Below are 21,857 nucleotides of genomic sequence, written 5' to 3' on the forward strand. Positions count from 1 at the left end.
TTTAATTCATTTTTTATTACAGCCCTATTACTGTGGTTTGTAAATTCAGTAGCGAGATCTAACACAATGGGCGGGATTTTCCGGCTGCGCTCTTCCCGAAATCGAAAAATCCCTCCTGAAGTGAACATACCCTTCCATCTTTTGCCCCTCACCCACTACAATTCCTGTGGCGGGCAGAACAGGAAGATTCGCCCCAATGGCTATCAAAGATCTTACGCTTTTGGTGATTTTTTTTATCTTGTCACTTACAATATAAAATATTTGGATTAAATTGTTTAGCCTTAAATACCCTCTGCTGTTTAATCTTGGCGTGCGAGGGTGCAAAATCTCCCTATGCTATTTAATCTTGGCATACAAAATAATGGAAGGCATTCATTGTGCTGCATTCCTGCCCTTTTATGCACTCAGCAGAATTCAGCCAATTTTGTTTTTTTTTGTATTCATTCTTGGGATGTGGGCATCATTGGTTAGACCAGGATTTGTTGCCCATCTCTAATTACCCTTGAGAGGTGGCCTTCTTGGGCCACTGCAGTCCATGTGGTGTAGGTACACTCACCGTGCTGGTGGGGAAGGAAGTCCAGGATTTTGACTGAGCAATAATGAAGGAACGGCAATATATTTCCAAGTAAAGATGGTGGGTGACTTGGCGGGGAACTTCCAGATGATGGTGTTCCTATGTGTCTTGCCCTTCTAGATGATTTCAGTTGTGGGTTTGGGAGGTGCCATCTGAGGAGCCTTATTGAATTCCTGCAATGCATCTTATAGATGGTATACATTGCTGCCAGTCTGTTTCAGTGGAGGAGGAAGTGAATATTTGTGGATGGGCGATAGTCAAGTGGGCTACTTTGTCTTGAATAGTGTCAAGATTCTTGAGTGTTGATGGAGCTGGACTCATCCAGGCCAAGTGGAGAATATTCCATCACATTCTTGGCTTGTGCCATGTAAGTGGTGGACAGGCTTTGGGGAGTCAGGAGGTGAGTTACTCACTGCAGGATTCCTAGCCTCTGACTTGCGCTCACAGTGTTTATTTAGGTAGTCCAGTTCAGTTTCTGGTCATTGGTAACTCTGAGGATACTGATGGTGGAGGATTTAGTTGTGGCAGTGTCATTGGAAGTCAAGGACTGATGGTTAGCTTCTATCTTGATGGAGATGGTCATTGCCAGGCACTTGTGTGGTGTGAATGTTAGTTGCCATTTGTTAGCCCAAATCTGGATATTGTTCAGGTCTTGCTTATTTACGACATGCAACTAGAGGAATTGTGTCTATGTTTTCTGTATTTTGCATCAATGAATGTAAGTTGAATTTTTTATTTTGCTGTTCCCATCGGACCAATGGCATACTTAAAACCTTGGAAAACTCTGTTGTGAATTCCCTATCCCATGTACTTCCCAGTTTTGTGATTTGGTATAAACAACACCCTCTAATTTTTTGTGTTGGAGTGTGTAATCAATTTATTTAAGTGTCTAGCTTCTTTAAATTTTTTGAATGGCCATCTATGCATTGTAACTTGAAGGAACCAACTTGTGTAAAAACAGTTTGGATTACTATTCTTATTTCCCAGTTTTTTACTTGAGTTCCATTTTAAGGTATGCAAGACCAATTTGGACCAGTATTCTTACTTTCCCATTTTTACTGTTTTTCCTTCTTTTCAATGTAAAGATTGCCATGGTTCAAGAAAGAGGCCAATCACCACCTTAGCAACAAGGATGAGCAATACATTCCAGCCTCGTCTGCGGCACCCACATCACAGGAATGATTTTTTAAAAATCCATGGGTGTCAGGATTTATCCAAAAGTGCTCTGAAAGCTTGTGCCTGTGCTACCAAATAAACCTGTTGGACTTTAACCTGATGTTGTGAGACTTCTTACTGTGTTTACCCTAGTCCAACACTAGCATCTCCACATTATATCAGGATTTCTGTCAGTTATGTCAGTTATGAGCTGATGAATTTTCCAGTACAAGCCTATGTGTAGGTATTTGATAATAGTAAAATTTTGTATGTTTTCTGTGAGACTGTGAGCTCAAAGAATGGTGGAACTTGATCAAGTACCGACCAACTCTGTTCCATTCAGTTATTGCTGAAAGTGGGAGCCAGTATTTGTGGAGTTCATGTTCCCTCCTCATCTGTCATTAGCACATTAGTGCAGGTAATCTGACGATCAGTAAAGTTCCAGTGAAAGGTTAAACCTGTACCTTACTGAAAGTGACAGGCATGTAATGTACACTTCTATTGTAAGCTTTAGATTAATGTCAAAACCTAGCTATAGAAAGACGGCCCTAGTATATTTTTGAAGCACTGCGCTGAACAAATAGTAAGAAGTCAATGGAAAATCATAAAGGATTTGGCATACTTTTTTCGTAAATTTCCCAACTTTTCCCTTCTGATTCATGCTCAAATGTTAGGTTGCCTACATTTGAAAATCATTGAGTTATAACAATTTTCCTTTTCTGCAGGGCACAATTTGTGTGGATTATGAGCATTGAGTCAAACATTACCTGTGAGCTTTTAATGCTGACAAATACCTTAACTTTGCCCATTCTGTTTGACACTGACAGTTTGACCCAGCCTGATAGAGTGACCTCCTTCTACAGCACCAGGCATAATGCCCTGATCTTTATCAAGGAGGATGTGGTTTTGCTTTTGGAAAGGACTTAACAGCAGGACCTGAGTGAAACATTGCTTTTCTCAATTTCAAGACCGCAGCCACGATCAGCCAACCTGAATGAGAGACTGACTGCCATGGATTGGGAAGTTTGGAGGGATATCAGAAGATTTGGGATGTTGTGGCATCGAGTGGGACGTGGATAAAGTCAGAACAGCCAGTAGGAGTTGAGGGTCAATGAGGGGGAGGAGGACAGTGGAAGAATCGGGGAATAAATTTGAAAGGTTGAGGGAGGTGGAAGATGAGAGAATGATGGATGGGGCAGTGGTGGGTGAGGATGGGTCTTGAAAGACCCAGGTGAGCAACAGTTTGAGAAGGCTGAGTTCATGGAGGTCGTGGGCAGGGGAGTCACTGAGGGTAGAAGTAGGAAAGGGAGAAGGAGGAAGACTTAGTGGATCAGATGAAAGAACTCCTGCTCTTCCTGGCGCATAAGCAATATTGGAAAATTGATTCTCCTTTTCTGTTAGCTGTGAATTTCTCAAGATCTAGGAAAAACAGCTTCTAGGGCTAAAACTAAAATTACTCAACCTCACTAAAATCAAAATAGAAAAGGGATCCAGTCACCTAATTCTTTCACGAAATGTATGCCAACACATTTCTGGTCATCTTTATAAACCGTCTTCCTACCCTCTCCAGTGCTTTTATAGCCTTTTTATAATATGGCAACCAGAATTGCACAAGCACTCTGTGGTCTAATGAAGGTGCAAAATAGTGTTCTCACAAATTTCCCAATATTCAATTCCAACGATGCAGAAATAAAACCAGATGCTTGTTTGTTACATAGAACATAGAACATAGAACATTACAGCGCAGAACAGGCCCTTCGGCCCACGATGTTGCGCCGACCAGTTACAAAAACAATGACCCACTAGCCTATACCAATCCCTTTTCGTCCATAAACCTATCCAGAGATCTCTTAAACGCCCCCAAACTAGACGCATTTACAACTGCAGCAGGCAGGGCATTCCAATCCCTCACCACCCGCTGGGTAAAGAACCTACCCCTGACATCCGTCCTGTAGCTACCCCCCCTTAATTTAAAGCCATGCCCCCTCGTGCTAGCTTTCTCCATCCGAGGAAAAAGGCTATCACTATCCACCCTATCTAAACCTCTAATCATCTTATATGTTTCAATAAGATCCCCTCTTAGCCGCCTTCTTTCCAACGAAAACAACCCTAGATCCCTCAGTCTCTCCTCATAGGACCTCCCCACCATACCAGGCAACATCCTAGTAAACCTCCTCTGCACCCTCTCCAACGCCTCCACATCCTTCTTGTAATGCGGGGACCAGAACTGCACACAGTACTCCAAGTGCGGCCGCACTAGAGTAGTGTACAGTTGCAACATTACACTGCGACTCCTAAATTCAATCCCCCTACCAATAAACGCCAAGACACCGTACGCCTTCTTGACAACCTTATCTACTTGATTCCCAACTTTCAGGGATCTATGTACACACACACCTAGATCCCTCTGTTCATCCACACTATTCAAAGCCCTCCCGTTAGCCCTATACTCGACACATCTGTTGCTCCTACCAAAGTGAATTACCTCACACTTCTCCGCATTAAATTCCATCCGCCACCTCTCGGCCCAGCTCTGCAACCTATCTAAGTCTCCCTGCAGACTATGACACCCTTCCTCACAATCTACCACACCTCCAACTTTGGTGTCATCAGCAAATTTACTAATCCACCCAACTATACCCTCATCCAGATCATTAATAAAAATTACAAACAACAGTGGCCCCAAAACAGATCCCTGAGGCACACCACTCGTAACTGCACTCCATGATGAATATTTACCATCCACCACCACCCTCTGTCTCCTATCTGATAGCCAATTCCTGATCCAACTTCCTAGATTACCCACAATCCCATACATCTGCATTTTCTGCAGAAGCCTCCCATGGTGAACCTTATCGAACGCCTTACTAAAATCCATGTATACCACGTCAACTGCCTTACCCCTATCCACCTCTTTGGTCACCTTCTCAAAAAACTCAATAAGGTTAGTAAGGCACGACCTACCTGCTACAAAACCATGCTGACTATTTCTAATCAATTCATTACACTCCAAATAACTATAAATCCTATCCCTAATAATTTTTTCTAAAACCTTGCCCACAACAGAAGTAAGACTCACCGGTCTATAATTCCCGGCAAAGTCTCTGTTCCCCTTCTTAAACAATGGGACAACATTCGCTATCCTCCAATCCTCCGGGACTACACCAGAGACCAATGACGACCTGAAGATCTGAGCCAGAGGCTCTGCAATCACCTCTCTAGCCTCCCAGAGAATCCTAGGGTAGATCCCATCCGGACCAGGGGACTTATCTATTTTCAGCCCCTCAAGAATTTCCAGCACATCCTCTTTATCAACCGTAATACTGTCTATTTTACACCCCTGCAACCCAATGTCCTCCTCAGCTATATTCATGTCCCCCTGCGTGAACACCGAAGAGAAATATTGGTTCAATACTTCTCCAATCTCCTCCGGTTCCACACACAACTTCCCCCTGCTGTCTGTAACTGGCCCTAATCTTGCCCTGACCAACCTTCTGTTCTTGACATACTTATAGAACGCCTTAGGATTCTCCTTAATCCTATCAGCCAAAGTCTTCTCATGTCCTCTTTTAGCCCTTCTCAACTCACTCTTCAACTCCCTCCTAGCCAATCTAAAGCTTTCTAGTGCACTTACTGAGCCCTCCAATCTCATCCGAACATAAGCCTCCTTTTTCTTTTTAACCATTGACTCAACTCTTTTAGTGCACCACGGTTCCCTAGATCTACCAAATCCACCATGCCTGACAGGGACATACCTATCAAGGACTCGCAGTAGCTGCTCCTTGAAAAAACTCCACATTTCAGACGTTCCCAGTCCCTGTAATCCCCTAATCCAATCCATGCGTCCTAATTCACTCCTGATAGCCTCATAATCGCCCTTACCCCAGCTAAAATTGCTGACCCGAGGTTCATGCCTATCTCTTCCCATCACTAAGGTGAACGTAACCGAATTGTGGTCACTATCACCAAAATGCACACCAACTTCCAAGTCTAGCACCTGGTCTGGCTCATTTCCCAGCACCAAATCCAATATAGCCTCACCTCTAGTTGGCCTGTCTACATACTGAGACAAAAAACCTTCCTGCACGCTTTGTACAAACACTGACCCCTCTAGCGTTGTTGGTTTTTCTCTGGCCTTGCTTACCTGTGGTGCAACTTTCAATGAATTATGCATTTGTACTTTAAAAAGCCTATGTTCTTCTCATGCACCATCTAAATAATAAGTGACCTCCCTATTCTTGCTACTAACTCACTCACATTTACAACAACAAAACAGAAAATGCTGGAAAATCTCAGCAGGGCCGATAGCCTCTCTGGAGAGAGAATAGAGCATTTTCTGTTTTTATTTCAGATTCCAGCATCTGCAGTAATTTGCTTTTATCTAAGTTGAACTCATGTTTATCTGTTTTGAACCTATTTGCCAATTATTGCACATTCTTTATTTATGATCTTCTGTAATTTATTGCAGTCCTCCTCATTTTGGACTATTGCCCCCAATTTGCTGTCATCTACAAATTTAGAAATTGTTTTTCTGAATACGTGTCACAAATTATATACAGAATTTTTTGGAATTTTCCACTGGCCTTGGACAGGATTTTATGACCCTCGCCCAAGTGAGGTCGTAAAATTCCAGATGTAGACTGTGTCAAAGCACTTCAATTGTCTAATAGGGGTAAGTAACTAAGAGTTAGACTGAAGAAGACACATATATGTGAGATTTCTCCATTATTTTTGTTGCTGTCCCTATTGTCCGTCAATATAATCTCACTCGGAATTGACGTTGCCAGGCGTTGTTTTAATACGATTCGCTCAGGTGATCAAGCTGCAATTACTTGAGTCAAATTCTGGGAGATTTAACAAACTTCGCTGGATTCCGGGGGAGTGCCGGAAGATTGGAAAACGGCTAATGTTACGCCGCTGTTTAAAAAAGGTAGTAGGCAAAAGGCAAGGAATTATAGGCTGGTTAATTTAACGTCTGTTGTTGGAAAAATGCTTGAATCTGTCATCAAAGAAGAAGTAACGAGGCACCTAGAAAAGAATTGTTTGATAGAGCAGACGCAGCACAGATTTGTTAAGGGGAAGTCGTGTTTGACAACTTTATTGGAATTCTATGAGGAAGTGACTAGTGCGGTAGACAGAGGGGAACCGGTGGATGTGGTGTTTCTCGATTTTCAAAAGGCGTTTGATAAGTTGCCACACAAAAGGTTGCTTCAGAAGGTTAGGGGGCATGGAGTTGGGGGTAAGGTGTTAGCGTGGATAGAGGATTGGTTGTCTAATAGGAGGCAGAGAGTTGGTATCAATGGGTGCTATTCTGATTGGCGTTTGGTAACTAGTGGAGTGCCGCAGGGATCGGTGCTGGGGCCACAGCTATTTACCATTTATATAGATGATCTGGAGGAGGGGGCTGAGTGTAAGATGACGAAATTTGCTGATGACACAAAGATGAGTGGAAAAGCAAATTGTGCAGAGGGTGTGGAAAGTCTGCAGAGAGATCTGGATAGGCTGAGCGAGTGGGCGAGGACCTGGCAGATGGAGTACAATGTTAGCAAGTATGAGGTTATCCACTTTGGCAGGAATAATAGGAGGGATTACTATTTAAAGGGAGAAAAGCTGCAGCATGCTACGGTGCAGAGGGACCTGGGGGTCCTTGTGCATGAGTCGCAAAAACCCAGTCTGCAGGTGCAGCAAGTGATCAAGAAGGCGAATGGGATGCTGGCCTTTATAGCGAGGGGGATAGAATATAAAAACAGGGAGGTCTTGCTGCAACTGTACAGGGCACAGGTGAGGCCGCAGCTGGATTACTGTGTGCAGTTTTGGTCGCCACACTTGCGCAAGGATACTTTGGCCTTAGAGGGAGTGCAGAGGAGGTTCACTAGGCTGATACCGGAGATGAGGGGGTTGGACTATGAAGAGAGACTAAATAGACTGGGTCTGTACTCGTTGGAGTTTAGAAGGATGAGGGGGGATCTTATAGAGATGTATAACATAATGAAAGGGATGGATAGGGTAGAGGTAGAGAGATTCTTTCTGCTCAGAAAGGACAGCAGGACTAGAGGGCACAGCCTCAAGATAAGGGGGTGGGCAGTTTAGAATGGAGTTAAGGAAGAACTTCTTCACTCAAAGGGTGGTGAATCTCTGGAATTCTCTGCCCGTTGAAGTGGTGGAGGCGACCTTGCTAAATATATTTAAGTCACAGGTAGATAGGTTTTTGACAGACAAGGGAATTAAGGGTTATGGGGAGAAAGTGGGAAAGTGGAACTGAACCACTTCAGATCAGCCATGATCTTATTGAATGGCGGGGCAGGCTCGAAGGGCTAGATGGCCTACTCCTGCTCCTATTTCTTATGTGTTCACTGGATGCTGGATACTTAGCGATGAACTATTCTGGGTTGTGTGACTTTCCTTCCCCATTGTAGTTGACATAAGTGCGCAGTGATATTGAATTGCGTTCACCAGACACACCAGTGCCAAAATATACTTGCAAGAAGCCAAGTAGTTATAAAAATTATTTTCAAAATGTTAATTCTCCCAACATGATTTTTTTTTTAAAAACTTCTCTCAATCCCAGTTGGGTTTCCAGTCCATTTGAGGAACTATGACTTCATTAAGAACAACGGGCGCGATCTTATCAGCTCGCTGTGCCCATCGATCAGCGTGAAATGCCAGGAAGATAGCTTGAGAGGACAAAAATCTGATTTGTGTCAGGTACGAATCAGGTTGCTAACTTCCCGATGCTGTTTTACTGGCTAGAATGGCTTCACGTCCAGAAAGGGTGTGAATTTCATGAACATAGGATTGCTTGGATCTCCACATAATTAGGGAGTCCAGCACAGCTGTTTCCCCCCTCCCAGATGCTTCCAACCTCACCAGCATGAGAATCACTACTGCTCTGCAGTAACAGAGACCAGGCAGCATGGCCATGCCAGGAGGATCAGAGGCCATTGAAATGGTCAGGGACATGGCTGGGCAGTACCCACCTGGTACCCTGGCAGTGCCCACATGGCATCCTGGTAGTGTCCGATTAGACACTGCAAGTATGCCAGTGGAGGTGGGCCCAAGTGAGGGTGAGGTTGTGATGGGGGGGGGGCTATACATAATGATGGTGCCTATGCATGGGATGGTCTTGCAGGGATAGGCCACAGAGGGGAACGTGTTGGAGGGACATGTCAGGGATTCAGTAGGGCACTCATTGGGAGGGCCCAGGGATCCCTGTTGGTGTGGGAGGTAGCAATGCTGCGATGAGGCAGGGGACTCTGATGTCTGTGGGGAGAGGGGTAGGTGGGAGGAGGTCTCCCGGTTCATTGGCAGATCAGGGAGCCCTGCGAAATGGCACCGGAATGTTCTGAATCCAACTTCCCTGGCACATTTGAGCATGGAGGACTCCCATTTTCTTGTTATTATGACCCTTAGAAATTTTTTGGAAAGTTCCAACACATCTTTTTTTGATCACTGTAAATCTATAATGGAAAACCTAGTTGTATTTGCTAGCCTGAATTCTATTTACCGTGGGCGATAATCCTGTATAATTGGACTGTTGTAAACCGTATCTTTTTATCGTTTGTTATTAATTACTTTTCTGAATCTACGTGTTGCTATTTTTTCTAACTTATAATTGGAGCATTTGCTCCCCTCTCATCATATGTTTGAACTTCTTCAACTGTAAGAGATTAAATACTCAAAACGTTTAGAATTTCAGTGAAAAGTATAATGAAATTGCTTTAGGGGAAACTTCTGATATTGGCAGTAGCAAATAGTTTAAAAGATTCGCCTTCTAAACTGTTTGATAGCAGTCACTTTGTGTCTCCTAACCTCACCGTCAAAGCTGTGTATAATACTGAGCTGGCCAATTGGTATAGTGTGTCCTTAGTTCATCTCATCCAAATTGTGCTAGACATGGGAAGCCTTTCACAACAATATGCTCAGTAATCCTAATTCTCTACATCCATGGCTGTTTCAAATTGCACAATATGTCAGCAAACAAAGGAAATGCTTATACTGTGAGGTATCAACTACCTCGGGTAGTGGCACAAAATGAGTGATAATGAATTGGCAGCCTATTTTGCATTTTGCCTATTTTCATCTCCATTCACATCAAACATGCTCCTGATTTGCTATTGCCAATTGTTCCCTGATGCCCAATTCAAATTTATGCCCATTGTATATTTAACTATCCTCGTCCAACCAAGGAAACACCAGCGCAACCATACTTTAGAACCCCTGTGCCGGTATTACAGCTTCCAATGCTAGCTTCGACTTTTTTTTTGCTTTAAGTGGATTAAGTGCTGAGCTAGATTAGCCTGGGTCACAGGATTGAACCTCCTCTAGGATGATGGGCTTTAAATTTTCTCTTCCCACTGACATTTCAAAGTTCAGTGAGAAAACTTGGAAAGTACAGTGTTTCTTTGGTTGACTTTATATAAATGCAAAGTTGATTCACATGTTTTTTAAAAAAAACATTTTGTAGCATCTTGGTGCCACTGGCAAGGCCAGCATTTGTTGCCTATCCCTAATTGCCCTTGTGAAGGTGGTGGTGAGTCACCTTTTTGAACCTCATTCGGGTTATCATCTTATCCCCTTCAGCGGAAACTAATGTGAGCTTGTGTTTGAAATTAGATCAAATACCCTGATTCAAGAACAATCTGATTCTTGGTCTTCTTTGAATGCTGCCTATTTTATATTCTCGGACTCGATCAGTTTTGTTGAAAATCTTTCTCATTTAAAGTGTACAAATAAGAAAGATTTTATAAAATGAATAATTTTGAGGATTTCTGCAACATTGTTACTTCAAAAAGCAACCACTGTATTTGAACAAATGCAAACCAGCCTGCCGTCCATTGACTCTGCTGCCTTGAGAAAGCAATCAACATAATCAAGGACTCCATGCACCCACGGACATTCTCTCTTCTGATGCCGGAGTTGAGGGGGTTGAGCTATGAGGAGAGGCTGAATAGATTAGGCTTGTACTCGTTAGAGTTTAGAAGAATGAGGGGAGATCTCATTGAGACGTATAAGATGATGAATGGGATGGATAGGATAGAGGTGGAGAGACTCTTCCCGCTCAGAAAGGATAGTAGGACTAGGGGGCATAGCCTCAAGATAAAGGGGGGGCGGTTTAGAACGGAGTTGAGGAGGAACTTCTTCACTCAAAGGGTGGTGAATCTCTGGAATTCTCTGCCCATTGAAGTGGTGGAGGCTGCCTCGCTAAATATTTTTAAGACGCGGGTTGATGGGTTTTTGATAAGAGAGGGGATTAAGGGTTATGGGGAGAGGGCGGGAATGTGGAACTGAGCAGCGACAGATCAGCCATGATCTTATTGAATGGCGGGGCAGGCTCGAAGGACTAGATGGCCTACTCCTGCTCCTATTTCTTATGTTCTTATGTTCTTCTGCCGGGAAAAAGATACAAAAGTCTGAAAACGTGTAACAACAGACTCAAGAACAGCTTCTTCCCTGCTGTCATCAGACGTTTGAATGATCCTTTCTAATATTGAGCTGATCTTTCTTTTCACCCTACCTGTAACTGCATCACTATATTTTGAACCCTAGCCTTTCCTTTTCCCCTGTGTACTTTATGAATGGTATGATTTGCCTCAATAGTGCGCAAGAAACGATACTTTTCACTGCATGTCAATAAGTGTGACAATAATAAATCAAATCAAAGTGCATATTAGTAGATTCCTCACCACCTTAATGGAATTAGCAAGTGACATCGTCTCTCTGATGTAGGATTAGATGATACAGGTGAGCTTGCGCAGATTCAACCCAGCTTCCAGTGGCTGTAGACAAACAGGACAATATTACTCAGAACTTGGTGTTAAGTTAGCAATCGCGCTCAAAAAGGAGTTTCTGTTGCAGTGTTTTCTAAAGAGGAAATATATTTTTGAAGCAAAGAAGGAGTTGAATATTCTGCATCTGCCTCTGATAATCCTGACTTTGAAATTCTCAATACTGACCTTGAATGTCTAAAATGATAAATATCTGTTGTATCATCCTTTAATTTGATGGGCACAAATCAAAATTTATAAGTGCAGAAGTCAAAAATGCGAAAACACAATGAAGGATATTTGATGTTTTGTTTTTACAACCACTCGAGAGGACCACTTTTTTCAAATCTCCTCATCGAAAGCTGCTCTCCTGACATCTATAATGGGACTGTCACTAAGCAGCTCAGTTGAATAAAGTGCTGATTGATTGGCATCCAGAACTGGAAAGGATATCAATTAAAGGAGCGTATGAGTCAGGAAAATTTAGTACTGCATGTTTACTCTGCGCATCCAGCTGTTATTCAGTTTTCCCATTTTAGATGCCTCTTGATCAGCATCCAGGTCTGGCGGGGTGGTAATCACTACTGTTTCTAGTCGATGTTAGCTGAACAACTCTTTGATAATTGAGACCTGAAAGAGTGGAAGGCTATTTAGTTGCAAGTTAAAATGTTTTTTAACCTAATTGAATAGTTAGATTCTTTTTAATAATTATTTAAATGTGACAGCATGTTATATTAACTGTCTCTGACAATCTTTTCCTTTAAATTTGTTGTACTGGTCTAAAACTCTTGAAGAGCTACTAATTAGATTTGTATGTTTTAGTTAAGAGTGTAATCCATGGACATATGGGATGAGAAAAGACAAGTCAGACCAATAAGCCTATTACATCCACAGACCGTTTGAAAATTGCCCTTTTGTGAACTTTACTTAGTCTCCTGAGGGTGGCCCAAAAATAACTGTTTACTCTTGAGATATGCCCCAGGTACAAAGACTCAAACATTTGTGTTTCCATGTCTGTTTAATGCATGGTGCAACTTGGAAGCATTTAATGAAATGCCAAACACAAACATAGGATTTGCAGACTTGTGACTTCTAAACATTATTTTCTGTTCATAAGCTGTTTAAAATAATTTTGTGTTGTATTTTGTCCCATCTTTGCCGAGTCAGTTGCCTTTTAGCAAAAACTTGGTGTAAACTGAGAGGGGGGCTGGGGGGACAAAGGCTGCTCGCAATCTGTTTGAAAACAGACAATAATGGTAAGAAGTGGATGTGTTCCAAATATATTCCCTTGGGGAGACATCACTCTAGCGTATCTACTTCACAGAATGAAAGATTATGGAGAGTTGCACCAAGGAATTGTGCGAGTAGGATGAATACTTTGAAAAAGCAAACGATAAAAGAAAAAATATGATCAGGTGTCTCAGGGAAGTGGCGACATTAAAAATTAGTGCGCTTCAAAGTGATTAATCGAAGCATTTTGAGGTATTTCTGAGAGATGTGATAAGCTGTTGTTTGAAGTCTTTTTTTGCCTATCTCTCAGGTCTCACTCATGTTCTCTTGGCACACCTGAAAACAAAGCAAAAATTGACTGTTTTCTGAATACTTATGTCATGATGCCTCAATTTTTAAATCCCACTTGAGTCAGCACTGCCCATTATCTGACAAAATGGATATAATTGCAGTACACGGGTTGAAAAAAACTCGCAAGCTGCCACTAGTCTTTTAAACTTGTGAAATAAACTCTCTGCTCCTGCTATCAGAGTGAGTTATTTGGTATTTCAGTGAATGTAGCGCAGTGTCTCTGCCCTCAGAAAGACTCCTTCCTTTAATGATACAGATGAAATCCTTAGGGAAAACTCAAACAAGGTACAATGTGCTTTTGTATTTATATATTCTGAAACCTAAAAGGAGACTCTAGGGAAAAAAAAGATATTGTACCATTTTTTCCTTCAGTGAGGCTTTTGTGCCATTTAAGTTGTATAAAGTAAGTGTTTTTCTACTTGTCCTGTTTGCTACTTCAGGTTAGGTATAGTGCAAGTTAGATGCACAGTAAGTCTTCTACCATGCTCCAATCCTAAAGTCAGAGAGATTCCCTGCTGAACTGTAACATTTTCCAACATTGTTCCAAGCCTTGGACTATAAGACAGAACCGACACGTGTGTGTGTGTGTGTGTGTGTGTGTGTGTGTGTGTGTGTGTGTGTGTGTGTGTGTGTGTGTGTGTGTGTGTGTGATATATAATAATGTATATAGTTTGTGCATACAAAGTAAAAGCGTGCAAAAATGGAACAAATCTTAATGAGGGAAAAAGTGGGTAAATATTGTGTGTATGGAGTATCTCCAGAACTCGAATAACCAACCTTTGGATGACCAAAATGGGTAATTTGAAGTTGATAAATTGAATCCATTACAGGATGTAAACATGACTTTACAGATAATTCATATAAACTCTACCATCTGACTTCCAGTAAGAATTAACGTTTTTGGCATGCTTGATCCTTTCTGTAGATAAAACTGGTTGGTTTCAGTTGGAAAATAATTCTAAACTATGAAGGATATCATCATTCCCTGGGGGAAATGGTTTACTGAAAGCCCATGATCACCAGTGGAGAAGAGAATGCAATTCAGGTGCGGATATTGCAGGAAAAGAATACACTTTATAAGGCTTGCACTTGCCATCTAACTTGCAAATAAACCAGAGCTGATTTTTCTGAGTCCACGGTACATCTCAATTTATTAATTAATAAACCACTCCATAAATACTCAGAATTCCATTTTCTTACTTGTTTGTTTCAGATGATTTCTACTGAACAGCAGTTGTCTCTCGCACCAAATATGGGCAGCATGGTGGCACAGTGGTTAGCACTGCTGTCTCGCAGCGCCAGGGACCCGGGTTCAGTTCCCGGCTTGGGTCACTGTCTGTGCAGAGTCTGCATGTTCTCCCCATGTCTACATGGGTTTCCTCTGGCTGCCCTGGTTTCCCCCCACAGTGCGAAAGCTGGTTAGGTGCACTGGCCATGCTAAATTCTCCCTCAGTGTACCCGAACAAACATTGAAGTGTGGCAACTAAGGGATTTTCACAGTAACTTAATTGCAGTGTTAATGTAAACCTACTTGTGACAATAATAAATAAATTTTAAAAGAATTTGAATGGTGTTTCGGTGGGACTGGAGGTAATATTAAACTATTTAGAAAGTTGACCCCACCATGGATGATTTGTATACAAACTGTATTTGTGGTTTCAGGTTTTCCTATAGTACAGCTTTGTTATTATTAGTTCAAATTGAAATGTTTCTGGGACCGTGTATTTTTCCAAAAAAATTAAGCTCTCTGATCACCCATGGCCAGCCCAATCACCCTCCTCCCTCACAACCCCATCCCAAACAATCCCTAATGCAGAGTGTGGAGCGGGTTCCTGACCACCACCACCAATCAGCCCTGCCCTCCCACCCCCTCAGGCTCTACCCCTTTGACAGTGGACAGTACAGAATGTCCGGTGGGGAGCGCCAGGGTGCCAGGCTAGCAGTGACAGGCTGGCAGTACCCAAAGGGAACCCCCACCTCCAACCATTCAGGAGGGGGCTCAGTGGGCTGTGTCCCCACTAGTAGGGTGATCTCACCTGTTCCTTGTTGATGGGGACCAGCTTTAATCCCAGCTGGTGTGAACTTTTCCTGGTCGGGGGAGGTGGGGCATTGACAAACCCAAACAATACCATCCCAAGTAGTGCAGTGAGCCAGGAAAATCATGCCCACAGCCTCTAAATTGGTGAAAATAATCAGGGCCGGAATTCTCTATTTCTTCATACCCCGCCACCACTGCCAGAGAGAATGGAGAAGTTGGCACTCAGTCAAATTTCCATTCACTACAGCAGAATGGGAGAATCCCGCTGGCATGAACAGCCGGAGAATCCCACCTCAGATGTTTGAAATGCTCAGCAGCATGAATGATATAAATATAAGCTGTTGTTTGACTTTAATTATGAACGCAGTTAAATGTTGCAGATTTAAATGAATTAACAAAAAGTAAGACTGGAAATTAGAAGTTTAGTTCTATCCTGAAGTGAAGTTGTTCTTAAAAAGTTTTATCCTACTTCCACCCCATGCTAACACCCTCTGGGTCAGGGATCAGACCTTCTGATTCAGACTTTTCGACAGACTGGAAGCCAAGTCAATAAATTAGGCTGAGTTTTGTGTGGGCAATCTATCCTGGATAAAAACATATACAGTGAAGTTAATGCTCTACAACATACAGGGAAACCCAACCATGGGTTTCCTGTATGTAATTCTGCCCACAACCACCCAACCCACCCCTGTTAAATGCAGGTCCATTATTTCTTTGAAGGATTGATAGTATCTGCAAAATGAAGCAAAATGATATTGAATCGTGAGATTTGATGAATGTTGTTAAGATTTGTTTTATTAATTTGGAGGTCAGAGAATGTTTACCCTCCGGCGATCAAATGAAATGAAGCCCATGATCGTATGGATTGATAGCATACGATTCACAGTGTTGGAAAGCATTTTATTACTGCATTCTCCAGTTATAATACTGGAAATAATACAGGCTCATAGTATATTCAGTAAAGCCAATAAAGGGTGGCACAGTGGTTAGCAATGCTGCCTCACAGTGCCAGGGTTCTGGGTTCAATTCTGGCTTTGGTTGATTGTTTGTGTGGAGTTTATACGTTCTCCCCGTGTCTGCGTGGGTTTCCTCTGGGTACTCCAGTTTCCTCCCCAGACGAAAGATGTGCGGGTTAGGTTGATTGGCCATGCTAAATTGTTCGTTAGTGTCAGGGAGATTAGCAGGTTAATCACATAGAGTTACGGGGATAGGGCCTAGGTGGGATTGTTGTCAGTGCAGTTTGATGGACTGAATGGCCTCCTGCTGCACTGTAGGGATGCTATGATTCCATTCTATGATTATGTGATTCTAAGTCATATTGCTAAAGGATGCAAGTGGCTTAGGTTCTTTTTCACAATCCTTTAAATGTGTTCTTCATTCAACATAATTATCCACACCATTACTGTTCCAAAATGTGTTATGAGATATGTCTTCGAACCTTTGTTGAGTTTCTAATTTTGTGAGGAAGTGTTAAAGAATGTGTACAATGTGATTGTGTGTTCAGTTGTAAAGTCCATGTATGTGGATTAGAAGAGGCCATTTTGTATGGGGGCCATTGTAATTAAGGGAGTCAAAAGCAATATGGTATAAAAGGGCATGTTACTAAATATGTATTTTCTATTACAGATGAAGTGGTAAACAGGATTTCTAGTGAAATGTTGCAGAGTATAACCCTGGCTAGTAGCTGGCACAAAATATTTAAATATAGCTTTTTAAATATAGTATGTTGTTGTTCAACTTTTACTTTTCTACCACAGGGTGCATAAAAACAAAATTGTTCTTGAGTGACAGAATCTGTTAATCATAGTGAATTGCGTATTGGTAGTGAACAACACAATGATATATGTGCTAGTGTTGAAGATAGTTCCCGCTGTTTTGCGATGTGTGTGAACAGTATATGAACAATGAAAACAAGCTGCTATTTTAAAATGTGTGAGAGAGTCTGCTGCCTTTCTATGTTAGCAATAGTAACTGTTATGTATTTGTATTTATTCCAGTTGGCTCACTGGAGCTCTGCCTATTGATGTATGCACCGGAAATGATGTAATAAACCTAGTGCCGGAAACAGAGGGAGGGAAACAGCCATGGAAGAGGTCGCACACTATTCATAAAGTTCCATTCGTTATTAGCCAAATATCACATCTTCCAAAACATAACAGTCACCATGTAATGTGGTCACAGATTAATGATGTGGCACGTGATGAGTTTTTATTTGGCTCAGTTAACCTCTGCTGTTGTGAAGTCCAATAAAAGCAGGAAGTGCTGGGAATACTCAGCAGATCTGGCAGCATCTGTGGACAGAGAAACAGAATTAACACTTCAAGTTGAATGTGATTTCACCAGAGCTGATGGCTCTTATGCTGTTGAAAGGGGGAAGAGGAAGAAGATCAAAATGGAAGGTCTGGATTAAGGTAGAGGGCAGCAGACATTAAATGACAAATATGTCATAGAACAAAAGGCAAAGAAAGTACTAATGGTTGTAGTAAAGAAACAAAACATTTGCCCAAAGTGAGTATAAATAGCAGAATAATGAGTTCTGTCTAAAAGAAAAAAACATGTAAAATAAGATTAAGACTGACACATGGCAAATAAGAATCAAAGTAGGGCATAGAGTTCGTGGTCTGAAATTGTTGAATTCACATGTTAAGTCCAGAAGTGTGGAGTAGCTAAATCAGAAGGTGAGGTGATGTTACTTGAGCTGGCATTGAGTTTTACAGGAACAGTACAGCAGGCAGAAATATAAACATGAGAGCAAGGTGGTGACTTAAAATGCCAAGGATCAGAAGCTGGAGGTCAAGCTCGTGGGCAGAGCAAAGGTGTTTTCGCAAAGCAGTCGTCAATACATGTTTGGTCTCCCCAGTATAGAGGAGACTATTCTGTGTGCAGAAAATATTGGATACCAAATTGAAAGAAGTGTAACAAAATTGCTGCTTCACCTGGAGGAAATGTTTGCGGCCTTGAACGATGAAGAGAGGAGGTAAAAGGGAAGGGGCTATACCTGCTGTGATTGCACTGAGGAAGTGCTCTGGTAATGGATTGAGTTTTGGGTGATTGAAGAGTGGACCCCAGGGCATCAAAGAGGAAGCAAATTCTTTGGAATGCTGATAGGAGAGGACAATGTGTTAGATGGTGTCATCATGCTGAAAGCAGCAAAAATAGTTAATGATCCTTTGAATGTGGAGACTGGTGGGGTACAAAGTGAGTATGAGGGGAACTATAGAATACGTACAGTGCAGAAGGAAGCCATATGGCCCTTCAAGTCTGCACTGACAATTACTCAGGTTTACGCAGTAATTCCGTTAACCTAAGAAGCAATTTAGCATGGCCAGACAGCCTTACCTGCACATCTTTGTAGAAAGGAACCAGAGCACCTGGAGGAAACCCACACAGGCATGGGGAAAACATGCAAACGCCACACAGACAGTGACCTAAGGTCAGAATTGAACCCAGATCCCTGGAGCTATGAGGCAACAGTGCTAACCACTGTGTTGTTGTACCGCACAGTTGGAAATCATCCAACAATGTTTTAAAATTGCAGTGGAAGCTAAGACTAAGAATACAAAATCCATACTTAAAACAGGTTCGGACTGCTGCCATCATGGCTGTAGGCTTCAGTGCTCAGTGGGATACGTTGGTTCACAATTGCCTGCAATTTGCCCTCCAGTAGCTTACTCAGATAAGGCCTTGCCTTGGAGTTTGGCAGCGGCTCCCTGCTCCTCAAACGTGTTGTCTTCTTTTAGTCTGATCACATTTATGCTCCCAACATTGGGAGCAGGATGGTTTGGCGATGATACGCAACCACAGCTCTCCGCATCATTTGAAATTGCACTCCATCACCAAAGGTATAAACCCACTCATCTGATTAGAGAGAAGGCAAAAGGCTGTCTTCTCCAAGTGCGCAGTGCTTCCATTACATCTTGGATGCAGCGGTGGTTGATGAACTGGATATGTTGGCAATGTAGTCTGTTTCTGCGTGGAAGGTTCTGTGCATAAGTTAAGAGCGACAATGACCATGAAAGGTTCAATGGCTACTTCCTTAATAAATGGCAGGCTCCTCGGGCATTGCTCACAGCTGACATGGAGTAGGAGAAGTAAGAGCCTTGATGGGTGAGAACTTCTGTTGAGAACTTCACCCTTCTCCCTCTGTGCAGAGATTCCCTTCTCTGCAATAAATTGGATTTAATATTCTTAATGCACAACTTGTCTGTTGGCTCCCAGCCCCGATGCAATTGCTGCCAATATTAGGGTGCTGTAAACACTTCAGGCATGTTGTCAGCCTCCTGGCTGCATGCCTGATTCTCTGGAAATGCGTGCCAACCGTGATATTATCGGCCCCAGCCTCTCTGTACGTGTGAAGTACAATACAGGGAGTATATTGTTTCGCTCTTTTGTTTTAAAAAAAGGCTTCTCTCTGGTATTACATCCAGTTGTCTTTTTCTGTAGCCTTCATTTCTAAACCTGTACTTAGTCCTTTTTTTAACAGATTCTAATTGCTTCTGTGAGATTCTACAAATAAGTACAAATATTGTTTAGTTGTAGTTGGCTTGATGCAGAGGTGCCATTACATTGAATGGCAACTTAGTGCTTATGGTACTGGATTAATAATGCAAACGCTCGGACTTAAGATCTGGAGATATAACTTCAGATCACGCAAGTGACTTCAGACACATTGCCACGTGGTTGATGCTTAACTGCCCTTGAAATGAAGCCACTCAGTTGAGGACAATTAGAGGTAGGCAATAAATGCTGGATTTGACAGCAATGTTCACAACTCGAAAATGAATTGAGAAAATTCAGATTGCTTTAATTTGGATTCCTACATCAAAGTAGTTTTGAAAAATGTAATTAAGTTAATCGCATGGCACACAATCACAAGAAAATTGTTGGTGTGGTAATACGGTACGTAAATTGATGGTGTGGTAAATAGCTTTAGATTGTAGGATAATGATAGGTTGTTCAGTTGGGCAGAACAGTGGGGCAAACGGAATTTAACCCCGAAAAGCGTAAGGTAATGCATTTTGGGAGGACTAACAATGCAAGGGAATACACAATGAACCGTGGGCTGCTAGGAAGTACAGAAGACCAGAGGGATCTTGGGCTGCATGACTAAAGATCCCTGAAGGCAGCAGGACAGATAGATGAGGTGGTTAAAAAGGCATAAGAGCTACTTGCCTTTATTAGCCGAGGCATAGAATATAAGAGCGGAGACGTTATGATGAAGCTGTATAAAATGCTGGTTAGGCCACAGCTCGAATACCGTGTGCTGTTCTGGTCACCGCACTAGGAAGGATGTGATTGACCTAGAAAGGGTGGAGAGGTTATTGCCTGGGCTGAAGCGTTTCAGCTATGAAGAAAGGCTGGCTAGGCTGGGGTTGTTTTCCTGAGAGCAAAGAAGGCTGAGTGGGGGGACCTGATCCAGGTGTACAAAATTGAGGGGGACATAGATGGTATAGATAGTAAAAAATTTTCCCCTTAGGAGAAGGGTTAGTAACCATGGTGCATATATTTAAGGTAAGGAGCAGGAGATTGGAGGTGATTTGAGGAAAAACCTTTTCACACAGAGGGTGGCAGGAATTTGGAACTCACTACCTGAAAGAGTGGCAGGGGCAGGAACTCTCACAATACTTAGAAGCATTTAGATGAGCACTTGAAATGTCATTGCATACAAGGCTGTGGACCAAGTGCTGAAAAATGGGATTAGAATAGATAGGTGCTTGATAGTCAGCATAGACACGATGGGCCAAAGGGCCTCATTCTGTGCTGTAAAATTCTATGATTCTATGACTATGACACTGATTATGGGATTGTCAATACAATATTAGCTGGTTTGGATAGGCCAGACCTCAACACCTTAATGGTATGTTCTGTTTACAAGAGTTTCTTTGGTGAAATAATAAGTCATGGCACTTAGGCAGCTAGAAGGTTGTGGTCGGAGTTTTAGATATCATTTTATCAACACTTGCATTCATGAAACTATGTTATTTAAAGATCATTATAGATCACACAAGAATAAAAACACTTGTACAAATTCCAGTCAATTACCTGATAAAGTTTCCTGATATATTTGTGGGAGTATAATCTATACTAACATCAGCATTTTGGGCACTTCTAGAGTGCATTGGAAGGCAGCAATCTATTTATTTTCATGTTTGACTTTTTGCATCTTTACATTCTACTTCTTAATGTTTTCTGAGGAGTAGGTTTGTTTCCATAGGATGGGACTGCCTGTAGTTTAATATGGAATAGGACGACATTGACAGTTTTTATTTGGTTTTTGGTAATGTGGGAAATGCTTCTAAATTGCCCTGTTGGCTCCCAGCCTCTGATGAAAGATGTGCAGGTTGGATGGATTAGACATGGGAAATGTGCTATGGGATTATGGGGATAGGGAGAAGAGGGGGCCTACTAAGATACTCTGTCAGAGAGTTGTTGTAGACTCACTGGGCTAATTGGTCTGTGTGTCTATGAAGATATCATTACAGTCAGATACCCTTCTGAGGTTAGAGTTGAGGCACAATGTTAGATCATAATAAAGTTCTGTTTTATTTCTGGGTCTTGCTACATTTGATCTTGCTGCCCAAAATGTAGAAAAGTCTTTCTTGAGCCCTGACATTTCTTTATTACCAGAACTCAGAAGCCCACTAAGCCCCGTTCAGTTCCAACGACAAGAGGGTTATATTAAGTCAATTTGAATTATATTAAATTGGCTTTCTAGATGTTTTTACTTGTCTGTCTTGAGCATCTG

The 21,857-nt window shown here is 42.1% G+C and overlaps 1 protein-coding gene across 3 annotated transcripts in view; it reads left to right on the forward strand.

The window, feature by feature from the left end:
* The window catches only part of st3gal3a (ST3 beta-galactoside alpha-2,3-sialyltransferase 3a), a 523,437-nt gene that overhangs the window by 371,466 nt on the left and 130,114 nt on the right, over window positions 1–21,857 (forward strand). The window lies entirely within an intron of this gene.

The sequence above is a fragment of the Carcharhinus amblyrhynchos genome, chromosome 9, assembly GCF_965287045.1.
Source record: "Carcharhinus amblyrhynchos chromosome 9, sCarAmb.v2.hapA, whole genome shotgun sequence".
NCBI classification, from domain to species: domain Eukaryota; kingdom Metazoa; phylum Chordata; class Chondrichthyes; order Carcharhiniformes; family Carcharhinidae; genus Carcharhinus; species Carcharhinus amblyrhynchos.